Source organism: Gopherus flavomarginatus, chromosome 1 (assembly GCF_025201925.1).
Source record: "Gopherus flavomarginatus isolate rGopFla2 chromosome 1, rGopFla2.mat.asm, whole genome shotgun sequence".
Lineage (NCBI taxonomy): Eukaryota > Metazoa > Chordata > Testudines > Testudinidae > Gopherus > Gopherus flavomarginatus.
Genome location: NC_066617.1, coordinates 332,941,674 through 332,955,384, shown reverse-complemented (window position 1 = coordinate 332,955,384; position 13,711 = coordinate 332,941,674). Strand labels below are relative to the sequence as shown.

Here is a 13,711-nt window from a genome sequence, read left to right as displayed (position 1 = left end):
TCTTGTCGATAGTTGTAACAGAGAGGCCGAGAAATGAAAGGGGCATGAAAGCTGAACTATCCTCTCTTCTTTCAAGATGTTCCCTTTCTTAACAAGTTAGTTAACTGAAACATGTGAGCCAATCCTTAAGAATATCTTCTTGACACGTGGAGACAAAACCCAATTATCTAGATAATGAACTCAGGAGGGTTTCACACACAGCCATTGCAACTTTCTAGTTTTTAATCCACTGGACACTTGTCCTTACCTCATAATATATGGTTTTATATCATTGAAGTGCAGTGAGGACACCTCTCGTTAGTGGCTGAATGAGAAGAACCTCAAAAGATTCCCTCTTTGAATCACCAGACTGGATAATAGTGACCACTGAAAGCAATTTGTTTGGCTGAAGAGTGAATCTGTGCTTCAGAGTGGGCCAAGAGAGTTCTGAGATTCACAAATTACAAAAGACAGGAGGAAACACTGATTATCTAATCTGATCTCCTGTATAACACAGGCCACAGAACTTCTCTGGAATATGCTGTAGTTCAGATATTTTTCTAAAGAGAGTTTCTTTTTGATCTTGTTTTAAAAGTTGCCGTAGATGGAAATCCTGCCACAACTTTGGCAAATAGTTCCAGTGGTTAATTACCATCACCATTAAAATTGTCTGCTTATTTATGGTCTGTTGGGGCTTGTTTCACCTCTGTCTGCTATATTGAAGAATATATTATCAAACTTCTGGTCCCTGTATAGATACTTACAGACTGTGATCTCTTTTTTTAAGATTGCGCTCCTGAGTCTTTCATTATAATGCATATTTTCCAATCCTTTAATCCAGTGAGTCTCAAACTTCTGTACTGATGACCCCTTTCACACAGCAAGCCTACGAGTATGACCCCTTTATAAATTAAAAACACATTTTAAAAATATTTAACACTATTATAAATGCTGGAGGCGAATTGGGGCTTGGTGGTGGAGGTTGACAGCTTGCGACCCTCCCACATAATAACTTTGCGACCCCCTGAGGGGTCACGACTCCCAGTTTGAGAACCCCTGCTTTAATCATTCTTGTGGATCTTCCCTGAACTCTCTGCAATTTATCAATATATTTCTTAAATTCTAAACATCAGAACTAGACACAATGTTCTAGTAGTGATTTGCACCAGGGCCAACTGTAGGCAATGTAGCCTTCCTAGTCCTACTTCAGATTTCCTTATTTTATACATTAAAACAAAACAAAACTTTCTCAAATAGCTATCTGACTTTAGGCAACATGGATTGATCCATCCTCCTTTAGCCTTATAAATGATCTTTGTTCAAATTGCTGATTTCGTCAAAAGTGAAATAGTTTGGTGGTGTCACTTAAGTCTTCTGGCCACTTGTCTGTCTCTGACTGACAGTCTCTTTCTCCCCCTCCCTAAATATGGGAATGCCAGAATTAAGGTTTCCTGTGCAATCTTAATTCATCCGCTTTGTGCATGTGCATTGTGATAGTCATCTTTAATTGCATGATCACCTCTTTTTTTTTTTTTTTTCATAGGTCCCCTGCCTTATTATGTGCTATAGGAGTGAATCAGGGTTGTATAGTGAATGAGACTGTAGGATCTGCTGCATTTGGTGTTTTCCCTAGCCTTGTCCTGAGAAAAGGAGGAACCATTGTAGTTCAAACTTAAAGATTAGCTTGAAGGAGATGCTCCACTCAGCATGGAAAACTTCACCCTGGACAATTGGTTTTGCAAAGTTGTATGCAACTTACAACAGGATATTTATAATGGACGGTGTTGGGCAAACTAAGCTGTTGGGCTGCTACCTCTGCTACCTATAAAGATGTATTTAAAATTTGTCTGTTTTGATAGTGTGTTCAGAGGACAAGAATTGCATAGGGTGATCCAGGGGTCACTTCCAGTTGCAGGATTAACTTTTTTACATGTGGAATGACTACAAACATGGATGGCTTTGCAATTCTAAAGTACAGTGTGACTCTCCTTTTTATGTTAATTGCTTACTGGTAACTGATGAACAGTACTTCTTATGAGAGAGGACTAAATGATTTGAGAAATGGGCCTTTCACCTCCTTATTCAGTAATGTCTAGGGCTGTGTCAGTGACCATCACTGTCATGTAACGTCTGTTTGGCCATGTGAAATGAATAGTTTCAGTTCAATTTCCTAGAAGACAGTAATCCATGTCACATATCACCATCTTACTTGATTCTCTCAAGTATCCAGAAAGAAAGGAATTTGGAGACTGAACTGTTCTCTGGTTCTTGGCGGTGATCTCGACAGAGCAGTTATGAAGTATATCTAGAATTTAAATTTAGTAGCATTGTTCATATTTTTCTGGGTATGGATGATCCATAATTCCCATTTCTAATGCTCATGTTTAAATACCTCTTTGTCATTCCTAGGTCTGTCTCTATCTTAGACCGTTCATTTATTTTCCTTTAGTAAGTTATAGTGCCTGTATTGAATCAAGATGGATCAAATAGCAGCTCAGCCTCTTTTTATGCCTTCAGTTCAGCAGGAGAGAAACCAGCAACTCGCTAACCTTTACAGATGGGTTTCAATCACTGTGTGTTCTCTCAGATTCTGTTTCCTTTTTTGTGCTTTCTCCTCTTGTCATGTCCCTAACATGGTGGTTCTCATCCATCATATTTAATTCTTCTTTGCTCTCTCTGTCTCTCTCTCTCTCAACCTAAAGTTGGTTCAGGTTTTGTCACCGCTCTTTCCTTGGACCTCTACTCTCTAACTGCTGTGGAATTTTCTAGTTTCATCTATCTGTTTCCTCCTGCCATTAAAGGGGCATTACCTAAAATGTTCTGCTTGATATTTGAATAGCAGTAGTGGGGCAAGAATAATTTTGGTGTTTACCCCATTACATATATACTACTTACAGATAGAGGACTTCAGGTTCTAGGTGACCAGTATCTTTTCATGACTAAATTTACATCAAATGTATTGAGTGTGAGAAAAATAACCCTTTAATGTGATTAACATGGCTACCATGGACTAATTTTGTGTCTATACTAGAATTTTCATCTACTCTGGCCAACCTTGCCAAACACTGCTTGTTCTCTTCAACTGATATTGAAAATTGATTGTGCTGTTGGAGTGGCTCAGAGTCAAAAGTTAAACATTGTGATAGAGTGAAGGAGTGTGGCATGCTTTGCTGCAACAGGCATTGAGTGCTGTTGATCCTGTCCACAGAGGCAGGACAGCCATTTCAACACTGGCTGAGAGGGAGCAGCACAAAGGGACAAAAGCTGTGGTGGATGTCAGTTGTTCAAGTATACCTGAAAGCCCAGTTTGGATACATCTCTGGACTACTGCATTCATACGTTGCACTTGACAATAAAGACAACTTTCGTTGTGCATACTACAGGCAGTCTTGCAAAGGCATCAAGATATTCAGAATACAGTGAAGTTCATGGTCTCTTTACTTTTCAGCTTCCCAGTGGGCATCACTTTTTTTGCTTTTTTAAGTAGTTTATCTTTTGAATCAAATTGAAACCTGATTGATAGAATTGCTTTGAAGTATTTTCATTGCATAGGGCTATTCGTTTGTTTTGCTGTTCTGCAGCTTCTCTACATTTTTGCTATTGAGTTTTAAAAAATGTATTTAGACATATGACAACCTATGTGTCCATCATATGCTCTGGATGTTTATTGTGTATATAAACATAAAATAAGTCCCTAATTTAATACATTATTTCAATCCATTTCTCTCCATAAAAGCCTAGGGAAAAGATGAGCTTTGCAGCATGTCCAAACTTATCAAGTATGGGAGCAAATTCCAAAATCAAGGTCGTCTTGCAGCGTATGGCTTTCCATCTTGTTTATAAAGAAGGGGGCTGAAGCACCTCTGTTACACTCAACTGTGGTAGTACTGCATGATTAAAGATCCATGCCATTTACAAATAGATAAGCGGGACGGAGAAAAATGACTCAATTTTCTAAATCTGTTTTTTAAACTCAGATACTTTTATTTGCGTGTCTCTCGTTCTTTCCTATCTGTTTATTTTATAGTCTTGAATTGCTAAAGTGAGTATTTTCTACTTTTGTTTAGTTTCCCAGCTGTTAGTAGAATTTAGGATTTTGCATAGAGAACATTTTCCTAAGAAGTTTCACACTTACAATGGGTTTCTTTTTCAACATGCACAGCAGTGTTTCGTTAACATCCTGTCCATGCTATACTTGCATTCAGCACCATCTTTCAGTATATTGAACTTCCACAAGTTAAGAAAGCTGAAATTCTTTGCCTTCATCAGTATTTGCAGTTTGAAGTCAATGAGGCTTGCTTTTGAAAACCATACCTGTAGGCTCCTAAACCCATACTTAAGCACCTAAACGTAGGCATCTTTTTTGTTGTTGAAAGTTTTGGCTTTTTTGTTTAAAAAGTTAATTTCTGTGTATGGAAAGTATGAATAACACTTGTTAATTCTGAAGCAATTTTGATTTGAAATGTCAAACATTTTATGCCACTAACACTTTTTAGATTAAAAATACAGTTTTATATCTGGTGGGGCAAACACTTATTATGCACATGCTTAACTTTATATGAGTAGCTCCATTGAAGTCAATAGGGCTATTCATGTGACTAAAGTTACACAGTTGCTAAGAGAACAGGAGTACTTGTGATGCTTTAGAGACTAACAAATTTATTGAGCATAAGCTTTCATGGGCTACAGCCCTCTTCATTGGATGCATAGAATGGCACATATAGTCAGAAGATACCCACACACACACAGAGCACATGAAAAGGTGGGAGTTTTCCTACCAACTCTAAGAGGCTAATTAATTAAGAGAGAGAACTTTTGTAGTGATAATCAAGATAGCCTATTACAAACAGTTCCTAAAAGAGTACTCAAGGACGATAAGGCTATTGCAGAGAAACCACATCGGGTTGGCAGCCTTTCAGACTGTGCCAAGTCTTTCTTTATTCATTCTAATTTAAGGTTTGTGTGCCAGTAATACATTTTTAACGTTTTTAGAAGGTCTCTTTCTATAAGTCTGTAATAGATAACTAAACTCTTGTATGTAAAGTAAATAAGGTTTTTAAAATATTTAAGAAGCTTCATTTAGAATTAAATTAAAATGCAAAGCCCCCCAGACCGGTGGCCAGGACCCCGGGCAGTGTGAGCGCCACTGAAAACCAGCTCACGTGCTGCCTTCAGCACGCGTGCCATAGGTTGCCTACCCCTAAACTACATGCATTCATTGCATTGGTCTTCACGGCTGAAAATGTGAAGGAGATTCCCAAACCTGAGACATGCTTTTTAGGTGACAAATCTGAGGAATAGTCCCAGATTGAGGTGTCATTAGAGTAGGCTTTTAACAAATGGATAAATTTAACAGTAGTGAGTCACCAGGGCCAGATGGTATTCACCCAAGATTTCTGAAGGAACTCAAATGGAACTACTAACTGTAATCTGTAACCTATCATTTAAATCAGTTTCTGTACCAAATGGCTGGAGGGTAGCTAATGTGACGCCAGTTTTGCAAAAGGGCTCCAGAATTATCCCAGCAATTACAAACCGGAAAGCCTGACTTGAATACCGAACAAACTGCTTGAAACTATAGTAAAGTCAAAGTTGTCAGAGAGAGAGGTGAACATAATTGGTTGGGGAAGAGTCAACATGTTTTTTTGTAAAGGGAAATAATGCCTCACCAATCTACTAGAATTCTCTGAGGGGGTCAACAACATGTGGTCAAGGGGGATCCAGTGGATATAGTGCACTTAGATTTTCAGAAGGCCTTTGACAAGGTCCCTCACTAAAGGCTCTTAAGCAAAGTAAGCTGTCATGGGATAAGAGGGAAGGTCCTCTCATAGGTTGGTAACTGGTTAAAAGATAGGAAACAAAAGGTAGGAATAAATGGTCAGTTTTCAGAATTGAGAGAGTTAAATAGTGGTGTCCCTCAGAGGTCTGTTTTGGGTCCAGTCCTATTCAACGTATTCATAAACGATCTCGAAAAAGGGGTAAACAATGAGGTGGCAAAATTTGCAGATGACACAACACTGCTCAAGATGGTTAAGTCCCAGGTGGATTGCGAAGAGCTACAAAAGGATCTCTCAAAACTGGGTGACTGGGCAACAAAATGGCAGATGAAATTTAATGTTGATAAATGCAAAGTAATGCATATTGGAAAACATAATCCCAACTATACATATAAAATGATGGGGTCTAAATTAGGTGTTACCACTCAAGAAAGAATCTTGGAGTCATGGATAGTTCTCTGAAAACATCTACTCAATGTGCAGTGGCAGTCAAAAAAGTTTGCAGAATGTTAGGAACCATTAGGAAAGGGCTAGAAAATATCATATTGCTTCTATATAAATCCATGGTACTCCCACACCTTGAATACTGTGTGAAGTTCTGGTCGTCCCATCTCAAAAAAAGATACATTAGAGTTGAAAAAAGTACAGAGAAGGGCAGCAAAAACAATTAATAGTATGGAACATCTTCTGTAGGAGGAGAGATTAAAAAGCATGGGACTTTTCAGCTTGGAAAAGAGATGACTAGGAAGGGCAAGATACGATAGAGGTCTATAAAATCATTACTGGTGTGGAGAAAGTAAATAAGGAAGTGTTATTTACTTCTAACACAAGAACTAGGGATCATCAAATGAAATTAATAAGCAGAAGGCTTAAAACAAACAAAAGGAAGTATTTTTTTCACACAATGCACAGTCAACCTGTGGAACTCCTTGCCAGAGGATGTTGTGGAGGCCAAGACTATAACAGGGTTCAAAAAAGAACTAGATAAATTAATGGAGGATAGGCCCATCAGTGGCTATTAGCAAGGGTGGACAGGGATGATGTCTCTACCCTCTGTTTGCCAGAGCCTGGGAATGGGTGACGGGATGGATCACTCGATGAGTACCTGTTCCGTTCATTCCCTCTGAAGCACCTGGTATTGACCACTGTGGGAAGTCAGGATACTGGGCTAGATGGGCCTTTGGTCTGTTCCAATATGGCCGTTCGTATGTTCTTAAGTTTCAATATTTTGTGTTTTTTGCCTGTAACAGTTTTGTGAATTTCAAATATCCTACTATTAATGTTTGACAGATTGGGAATGTCTATGTCAAATTCTGTACTCCATTTTGTTGTGAGAATACCTTTTTCTTTTTAGAGGCTCCACTTTGTACTGTAATCTTCATTTTGGAGGGTAACCTTGATAATGTATTATAACCTTACTTGTGGATTAGAGCAGCGGTTCTCAAAACTGTGGGTCGCAACCCCATTGTAATGGGGTTGCCAGGGCTGGGTTAATTTGCTTCAGCCCTGGGCGGCAGGGCTCAGGTTACAGGCCCCCTGCCTGGGGCTGAAGCCCTGGGGCTTTTGGCTTTGGCCCCCCCAGCCTGAGGAGGTGGGGCTTTGTGCCCCCTCCCTCCTTCTGAATGGTGAGACTTGGGTGGGCTTAGGCTTTGGTCCCCCCTCCTGGGATCCTGTAGTAATTTTTGTTGTCAGAAGGGGGTTGTGCTGCAACGAAGGTTGAGAACCCGTGGATTAGAGTATCTATTTTGTAGTAGAGGCTCGATACCTAGTTGAATTACTATTTGGGAAGCTGGTACAGAGCAGTCTATCAACTTTGTCTCTGAGTTACTGGCCTATATACAAGAACAATGAACATTCTACACAGAAGCTTGGCTGTGGGAAAGGGCTGGAGTTCCTCAGACTGGGCATATGGCCAAAGTGGATCAAAGGTTATATTTAAGGGGTAATGTTCACAGACATCTGTGAGAAGACCAGGCCAAAGAGAGAGGTGGCAGGACGGGCCGGGTAGCTGAAGAATGCTGACCAAATCCAGCAGTTATAGGAAGAATGAGATGAGAGAAAAGGGGTGGGCTGCATTTGAAATTTTGTTTTTCAAAGACCGTAACCCTGTAGTGCTGTTAAGAGTAAAATGCCTGTGGCTAAGAAATTTCTTTGCGAAGCTTGTATTCTTTGATTGTCTGTCATGTTGTCCCTGAAGGAGTTAATGGAGAAGATCAGAGCACCCACAGTGAGGTGACATTGAGGTATCCCTTTAGAAGCAGCTGGTGACACGTGTATTAACAGTTGGAAAAGTTGAGGCACTGGTTCTGGTGTGTAAGGCAGCAGGGCTACAAAGCCTAAAGTCCAAGGAAAGGGGCACTGAGGTCTTTTGCGGTTCGCGGTATGCACCTGGGAACTGGCCTGAGAAGACCTAGAGCTAGAACATAAGAATGGCCATACTGCATCAGACCAGTGATCCATCTAGCCTAGTATCCTGTCTTCTGACAGTGGCCAGTGCCAGGGGCTTCAGAGGGAACAGGCAGTCATTGAGTGAACCATCTCCAGAGTGGATGACACTCCCAGCTTCTGGCAGACAGAGGCTACGGACACTTGGAGCATAGTGTTGCATCCCTGACCATCCTGGTTAATAGCCATTGATGAACCTATTTTCCATGAATTTATCCAGTACGTTTTTGAACCCGGTTATAGTCTTGGCCTTCACAACATCCTCTGGCAAGGAGTTCCGCAGGCTGACACGGTGTTGCATGAAAGAATAGTTCCTTTTGTTTGTTTTAAACCTGCTGCCTATTAATTTCATTAGATGACACCTGGTTCTTGTGCTACATGAAAGAGTAAATAAAATTTCCTTATTCATTTTCATAGGAATAGAACAAGTTAAAAAGTACTTAAGCAAATTAGATATCTTCAGGTTATCAGGGCCTGATTAAATGCATCCTAGAATACTCCAGGAGCTGACTGATGAGATATTTGAGCCATTAGCGATTATCTTTGAAAAGTCATGAAGACGGGAGAGATTCCAGAAGACTGGAAAAGGACAAATATAGTGCCCATCTATTAAAAAAAAAAAAGGGAAATAAAGACAACCCGGCGAATTACAGACCAGTCAGCTTAACTGCTGTACTGGGAAAGATAATGGAGCAAATTCTTAAGCAATCAATTTGGAAACGTCTAGAAGATAATGTGATAAGTAACAGCATGGATTTATCAAGAACAAATCGCTTCAAACCAACCTGATAGCTTTCTTTGATGGGGTAACAAGCCTTGTGAATAGGGAGGAAGTGGTAGACATGGTATATCTTGACTTTAGTAAAGCTTTTGATACTGTCTCTTGCATGATTTTCTCATAAACAAAGTGGGGAAATACAACCTAGATGGAACTACTATAAAGTGGGTGCAAAACTGGTTGGAAAATTGTTCCCAGAGTTTGCGGACGATACCAAGCTGGAGTTGGAAGTGCTTTGGAGGATAGGATTAAAATTCCAAATGATCTGGACAAACTGGAGAAATGGTCTGAAGTAAATAGGATGAAATTCAATAAGGACAAATACATTTAGGAAAGAACAATCAGTTGTTGCACACATACAAAATAGGAAATGAATGCCTCGGGAGGAGTACTGGAGAAAGGGATCTGGGGTTCATAGTGGACCACAAGCTAAATATAAGGCAACAGCGTAACACTGCTGCAAAAAAAGTGAATATGATTCTGGGAGGTAGAAGCAGGAGTGTTGTAAGCAAGACATGAGAAGTAAATCTTCTGCTCTACTTCGCGCTGATTAGGCCTCAACCATAGTATTGTGTCCAGTAAAGATGTGGACAAATTGGAGAGAGTCCAGAGAAGAGCGACAAAAATGATTAAAGATCTAGAAAACATGACCTTTGAGGGAAGATTGTCTGTCTTCTCTTTTCCAGACTAAACAAACTAAATTTAGTCAGAGAGAGGACATAAGTTTTCAAGTACATAAAAGGTTGTAACAAGGAGAAGGTAGAAGAATTGTTGTCCTTAACCTCTGAGGATAGGACAAGAAGCAATGAGCTTAAATTACAGCAAGGGAGGTATAGGTTGGATATTAGTAAAAACTTGCTGTCAGGGTAATCAAGTACTGGAATAAATTGCCTAGGGAGGTTGTGAAATCTCCATCATTGGAGCTTTTTAAGAGCAGGTTAGACAAACACCTCTCAGAATGGTCTAGATAACACTTAGTCCTGCCATGAATGAATGGGACTGGACTAGATGACCTCTTGAGGTCTCTTCCATTCCTATGATTCTATGTTTTTCTCCACACGATTCACAATTTTGTAGACCTCTATCATATCCCTTTTTAGTCATCTCTTTTCCAAGCTGAAAAGTCCCGGTCTTATTAATCTCTCCTCACATGGAAGCTGTTCCATACTCCTAGGAAAGGTGACTAGTCACGGCTTGGTCTATGGGGGTGGAAGAGGCTCAGATGACTTAAAAGCATGTGGGATCTATTGGTTGTGTTTACTCACAAGACTGGTGTCTGTGCAGAGAGGGGGACCGGGGCAGGTTGTGACAGTGGAATTTTGTAAAAAAAGCAATTCATCAATTTTAATCTAAAGTTAAAATTTTGTTTCAAATTAGTTTTACAAAATCTAGTTTAAATAAATACTTTAAAAAAATAAAAATAGAAAGGTGATTTAAATTGTTCCACTCTGTATATAAGTTAAAAGTAATGCCCTAAATTTCACCCAGAAACCTTCTGTCGTTCAGTGTAGATCCTAGAGCATTAATGTAATACTCCATTTAACGAGTGGACTTCCCTTTTCTGAATAGGTATAGTTTAAGTGGTCTCATAGGCTCAAGTTAGCTGCATTTTTGCAGTTTTGATATCAAGGTGATAGGGCATAGATAATAGTGGCATGGTCTGTTTGAACCGTGCTCATGGCCACATCCTCTATCTAATAATACACCTAAGTTCTTGCCTGTAGTTGAAATGTTGATTGCATGCTCTGTCAGGAGCCCCAGTATAATTTCTTCTAACTACAGGGTGATGTTTAACATAATGATCACATCACAGCCCACATCTCCTCACTAACTCTTCCAAGGGCCTCATTTGCATGTTGGTCAGGCGGGACTGACAGTAGAGACACCTATCTCGTTCATAGGAGAGAAGCCTCAGAGTAGAAGGTAGTGATGTGGAATTGTAACTTTCTGATCTCTCAAAGATGGGACCACTCCAAACAGAATTCATGCCTACCAGGTCAATAGGCAAGTTAGTAGAACCTCATAGTCAATGATTTCAAAAGCTGCTGACTGATCCAGTGAGCATAGATGTTCTAGGTTCATCCATTGCAAGGAGGAAAATCTTCAGCTAATGCCACCAAAGCTGTTTCTAGCCCATACCTGTGCTTAAACCCCAATTGGACAGGATAAGGGAAATTAAGAAACCAACCAAAATTAATCTCTGGAAAAAGATATTTTCTTGAATAGAGGCCTCAATAAATTCTTTAAGAATTACAAGCATGTGCCTCCCACTTAAAAAACTGTTAAATCTCAATCAGTAGCGGCAGTTCACGCTGTAGCTTGAAGCCACGTAAGTATCTTCATAACACTGAGTTTTACCCTCAGCCTAAATACCAGATCCAGAATGCACCCAACTTTATGAATAGAGTGTATGAGCACCTGAGGCTACCTATGGTATTAGTACCTTTCTGAGCCGATCCATTTCTCCTCTTCTCTCCACAAGAAAATACCTAAAAATTAATTCTTTGGACAATGTTAGCTTTGGCATTGAATGCTGTTTCATCATGCTTTTCTTAAAGAACTTTTTCACAGTCAGTAACTTTGATTCGCTGAGGTTGGTAGGTCCAAAACATGACTGATTTCTTTTCTACAAAGTTTGGCAATTCTTCTAAAATAAAATGTCAATATTCTTGTGTTTTTAAAATAAGAAGAAAATCCAAACATAGCCTTTCAATACATAGAGGGGCAATCTTTCAATCAATGGGATGTAAGTGCACTTCAGTCCTGCTCTTTGAGGTTGTTTATAAGTAGTAAGAAATGTTACACATCATGCTATTAAACTGGAAAATGTTCCTTGACAGCATCATACAGTAAAACTCTACAATAGGCTAACTTTTTGAGAGAGTCAAACTCAAGAAAGGTCAGACAGTGAAGATGCATAAGAAGTGAATGTCATTGGTTAGAAAGAAATGAGAGGAAGTTGAATTAAGGGGATTAAAGTGTTTGTGATTAGTGGACCACCTGGTTTCAAGCCTGACTAATATAGCCAAATGACTCAAATTGGCCAAGGGAAGTATAATCTGTATGTGAATTGTCTTGACTAATACACTGTAACAACCTTGTAGTCAAAGACTCCAGGTCTGAACTTTGGCAAGTGGATGAAACTTGGTTGACATTATTGCAGTTTATGTACCTACACATGTGTAGGCTTGGGAGGATTTGATTTTAATTGATAGACATTGGTAAACATCTGTTTTAAGATGATGCACTGAAATAGAAGGAATAGAATATTGACTGGATAACAGTTGGCAGGATCTCCCTGCAATTTATAAACCTCTTCCTAGCATTGAAAAATCCACACCCCTTGAGCAACGCAGCTGTACTGACCCAAACCCCTGTGTAGACAGCGCTTTGTCGATTGGAGAGCTTCTCCAGTTGATGTAGCTACCACTTCTCGTGGAAGTGGATTGACTATGCCAATGGGAGAAGCTCACCTGTCCATGTAGTAGCATCTTCATTAAAGTGCTTCAGCAGCTGCTGCAGCTTTTTAAATGTAGACTTGCCCTGAGAGCTGCTTGAATCTTAGTACCCTTTGCTTAAAATAAGAACGGCTGTACTGGGTCAGACCAAAGGACCATCTAGCCCAGTATCCTGTCTACCGACAGTGGTCAATGCCTGGTACCCCAGAGGGAGTGAACCTAACAGGCAATGATCAAGTGATCTCTCTCCTGTGATCCATCTCCATCCTCTGATAAACAGAGGCTAGGGACACCATTCCTTACCCATCCTGGCTAATAGCCATTTATGGACTTAACCACTATGAATTTATCCAGTTCTCTTTTAAATGCTGTTGTAGTCCTAGCCTTCACAACCTCCTCAGGTAAGGAGTTCCACAAGTTGACTGTGCACTGTGTGAAGAAGAACTTCCTTTTATTTGTTTTAAACCTGCTGCCTATTAATTTCATTTGATGACCCCTAGTTCTTGTATTATGGGAATAAGTAAATAACTTTTCCTTATCCACTTTCTCCACGTCACTCATGATTTTATATACCTCTATCATATCCCCCCTTAGTCTCCTCTTTTCCAAGCTGAAGAGTCCTAGCTTCTTTAATCTTTCCTCATATGGGGCCCTCTCCAAACCCCTAATCATTTTCGTTGCCCTTTTCTGAACCTTTTCTAGTGCTAGAATATCTTTTTTGAGGTGAGGAGACCACATCTGTATGTAGTATTCGAGATGTGGACATACCATGGATTTATATAAGGACAATTAATATATTCTCAGTCTTATTCTCTATCCCCTTTTTAATGATTCCTAACATCTTGTTTGCTTTTTTGACTGCCTCTGCACACCGCGTGGACATCTTCAGAGAACTATCCACAATGACTCCAAAATCTTTTCCCTGATTTGTTATAGCTAAATTAGCCCCCATCATATTGTATGTATAGTTGGGATTTTTTTTCCAATGTGCATTACTTTACATTTATCCTCATTAAATTTCATTTGCCATTTTGTTGCCCAATCACTTAGTTTTGTGAGATCTTTTTGAAGTTCTTCACAGTCTGCTTTGGTCTTAATTATCTTGAGCAGTTTAGTATCATCTTCAAACTTTGCCATCTCGCTGTTTACCCCTTTCTCCAGTTCATTTATGAATAAATTGAATAGGATTGGTCCAAGGACTGACCCTTGGGGGACACCACTAGTTACCCCTCTCCATTCTGAGAATTTACCATTAATTCCTACCCTTTGTTCCC

General features: G+C 39.7%; 1 protein-coding gene across 12 annotated transcripts in view; it reads left to right on the top strand.

The window, feature by feature from the left end:
* ZMYM2 (zinc finger MYM-type containing 2) overlaps positions 1-13,711 on the top strand; it is a 212,955-nt gene that overhangs the window by 26,090 nt on the left and 173,154 nt on the right. The window lies entirely within an intron of this gene.